Raw genomic sequence first — 4,178 nt, forward strand, 5'->3', positions numbered from 1 at the left:
TGTGAGTTATTATTACTTGATGCGACCCGGTACACTTGCCGGTGAGTTTTGTGTTGGATCGTTTTCCACACATCAAGTTTTTGGCGCCGTTGCCGGGGATTAAAATAGATTGACAATGATTAAGTGAAGTGGAAATCTAGATCAAGCACTTTTTCTTTATCTTTTTACTAACATACTAACTGTTTGAGAAATTGCCTCTATCAATTTGCTAACAGTTTATTTTAACTAACTTCATTTAATCCTCAAGTGTGCTGCCGTTTATTCCTCCTGTTTGATCGCATGCCACAGGAAATCAAGTTTCTACAAACAATGAGTATCATGACATGAAGCCACCACTCATTACACTCATCAAGAACAATTGTTCTTATGATGGAAATTCATCGGAGGATCCTCAACAGCATATATCTACTTTCCTGAGAACTTGTAATGCGGTCAAAACCGATGGTTCAGATCAGGACACTTACAAGATCCTGTTATTCCCTTTCTCATTAAAGGGTGAAGCTGCACAATGGTTTGAAACTTTTCCTCAAGGAAGTATCACTAGTTGGGATGATTTGGTCACCAAATTTCTGGCCAAATTCACCCCATCCAGACAGATCATCCAGCTGAAAGAGGATGAACATCTATTCACACAAGGGGACGAAGAACCACTCTTCAAGGCCTGGGAAAGATACAAGAAAGCAACTGATAAAGTGGGCTTCCGAGCTTTCTATGAAGGATTAACCCCAGAAATAAGAAAAGCAGTGGACTACTTCTCAGATGGCCTACTCAAAGCAACAACTGCCCAAGGAATTGCAGACCTCAATGACAAAGGAGTCAACAACCAACATTCATTTGAGAAGTCACAGAATGCAATCTCAGAAAAAGAAGTGATGAATAGTGAAGGGGTGAATGCATTCAAAGATTTAAACAGACAAATGCACCCTCAACCACAGCAAAACATGGAGACATCTGCTGCAGTGAATGCCAAATTTCCACCATGGAGACCTCATTCCTATCTGAGAATGAGGGAGTCTCAACATCAAGAACAAGGAAGTTTTCACCAAGGCAACCTCATGATCACAAACAATCAATATCACACACCTACTAATGCCACTCAAAGCCAACCCTCACAACACAGACACTCCCAAACCCATCTCAACTGGAGAAGGAGTGAATACCAAAATCACAAACCAAGGGAATTCCATTATAACAACCCTAACTTCATAAACCATCAAAAACACCATTACAGCAATAACAACCACTACATGCCACCACCACACCCACCCTTCCCACCTTTAACATCTCATAACCAACCAACCTCACAAGACTCTCAGAGAATCACAAACTTGGAGATCCTAATAGAGAGAATGATGAAACACCAAGAGGAAACAAGAAAGACCCAAACAATGTTAATCAAAGGAATTGAGGAGCAGATAGCTCAATTGGCGAAGCACTTTGCAGAAATGGGTGAGAAGAAACCAAATACTTTCCTCAGACCCATTGAAGATAAACCAACCAACAACGAAGATGCTACAAAGAAGGAAGGATGGAAAAGGATCATAGAGGACAATGAAAAAGGAAGTACCAGCCAAGAAAAACACAACAGGGAACTCCTTCAAAGAGAGACAGAGGATAGAACTAAAGACAAGCAGAAAATCCCCACTGGAAAGTTTTCACTAGGGGATCGAGTGATGATCAAAATTCAAACCATGAAGGTATCCCCACAGTCGTCTGATCACTACACTGTGACTAAGATCCTTCCACAAGAATTTATAGAGGTCATCAAAGAGGAAACTGGAAGGAAGTTCACAGTGAAGAAAGACAAGCTAAGACACTGTGATTTTCAACCTCCATGATCAGCAAAAATGGAAGATGTCAAGCTAGTGACAATAAAAGAGCGCTTGTTGGGAGGCAACCCAACCTGAGGTAGTTTCTTTTCATAGCTTTTCCAATAAAAATGTTGAATAATTAGTATGCATTGCAAGGAGCTAAGTTTGGTGTTGCACACCAAAACAATTTGAGGGAGAATGAAAACTTCTAAGTTTGGTGTTCCACCAAAATATCATTTAAAACACATTCTCACCTCTTGCAGGATTCTAGCTCCAAGCAATCAAACACATTATTCAACTGTTGAATTGTTTTCTAGCTTTAATTTCATTAACCTTTAGCAAGGACACATGGTTTCAAATATGGTTGACTCGTTGCATCTGAGGCAGTGGCAAACAATTAAGTTTGGTGTCCCTGCACCAAAAATCAATCCTGGAACCACACTCAGTTTATGCATACTAACCATACAGTTAAGGGCTTGAGAAGCAAGCAACTTTGAGGATTATGCAGGACATGAGTCAACAATTGAAGACACTATGCATTTTAACTCAAAGAAAACACAACAGAAGGAAGAATCAAAGGGCTGCAACTTCAAAGGTTGTATCTGAACTTAATCCTTGATGCTGTGTGTTGTTTCGAACATGGGAACCATTGTATGTCTTGCTAAAGTGTTTATCTAGTTGCAAGTGAAATTGTTTGCTAAAAATGCTAAATCTGCATAATGCTTGTTATCCACCACTTAGCTTGAAAATTGTTTTGTTTCCCATATGGTTAAATAAAAGAGTTTGGTTTGAATTGAAAAGTGAAATATCCAATGTTGCATAAGTATGAATGGAAGATGGTGGTGGTATATGTGTTTGATTAAATGCATGACTCATGAAATAATTGTTGCATAATATCATTTCTCATTCAATTGTGAGTTAGCTTGCTGTTACAAAGACTCCTATCAATAATGAAAAAGCCCTTGGTAACATAAACAGAAAGAAAAGGGAAAGAAAAAGCCAAAATGGCAAAAAAAACAAAGAATAAAGGTTGGACACCAATAGCTTGAACCTTAGGACATATGCCTGTGGTGTTCTTGTACTAAGATCTGCTTGGATGAGTAAATTCTAAGGGGTATTTTAAAACCCGGTCACTTAGATCAACTGATTTGGGATGGCCAATTGAAAATCCACAAAAAAGAGCAACTTAGATACAGAACATTTAGTTATCCAAAGAGATGCTGGGCATCAATGATCCTAGGAAGAATTAGTGAGCCAAGTGTCTGTGGTGGAGAGATGTTGAGTAAAAGAAAGAAACAAATACATGAGGTTTAAGCTAATTTTAATTGAATTTTAATTGATTTATAAGCCTCTTGAATTTAGTGATACTTGGAGTTGTTGTTTTGGTTTATTATAGGTGAAGAAAAGAAAAGAAAAGGAAAAGCGTGGCCTAAGAAGTGTAGCCCAAGGAAAGGAAAGCGTGGTCAAGGCAAGAGGAAGTGTGCCGCATGCAAGGGGGAGGCAAACATTGCCCTCCACAAGGGCACACTGCCCTCTAGGAGGGCAACATAAGGAAACCAAACAAGGAAGGCAACTCTGCCCTGCCCACTACAAGGGCAGAGCACAAAAGTGTGCCTTGGAATCAAGAAGAAGAGAACCTTGCCCTGCCCTCCACAAGGGCAGTATCGGGCCTTCATGGAAGAAAATCAAAGAATCCAAGGAAAGAAATTCAAGGGAAAATGTCACCCATGCATGCTACAAGGTTCGAACAAGGAACCATGAGGAAGCCAAGACTTAAAGATGAGTGCCGTGCCAAGAAACCAAGGAAATTATTGTAGCGTGTGCGTCCTCCGTGTTTCGAACACGGGACAGCAAAGTGGCAACACTGCCCTGCCCTCCGCGAGGGCAGGGCAGCATTTGGATTGGTGCACAAATCTGGCGCACCACACACAAATCTGGCGCACCAATTCCCTCCTGGCAACACCAGCGCGCACCACAATCCTCTTCTGGCAGCACCAATTTTTTCTGCCCTGCCCTCCGCGAGGGCAGGGCAGCATCCTATGCACCAAGGAAAATTCTGGCGCACCAATTCTTGATTCTGGCGCACCAATTCTCGATCCTGGCAGCACCAAGCACGCACCGTGGCGCACCAACTTTTCCTGCCCTGCCCTTGGCGCGGGCAGGGCAGCATTTCACGCGCCAAGGCCGCACCAGCTTGCACCACGCCCGCACCAGACCGCACCAAGGACGCACCACAACGCACCAAATCCTGCCCTGCCCTCCACAAAGGCAGGGCAGCCTCCTGGAAGCAATTTTCCTTCATGGGCTGAAATTGAATTAAAAACCCAATTTAATTCATTTCTTCACCAAATCAAAAGCCCATCCAAA

The sequence above is a fragment of the Arachis duranensis genome, chromosome 6 (genome assembly GCF_000817695.3).
Source record: "Arachis duranensis cultivar V14167 chromosome 6, aradu.V14167.gnm2.J7QH, whole genome shotgun sequence".
In the NCBI taxonomy this organism is placed as follows: domain Eukaryota; kingdom Viridiplantae; phylum Streptophyta; class Magnoliopsida; order Fabales; family Fabaceae; genus Arachis; species Arachis duranensis.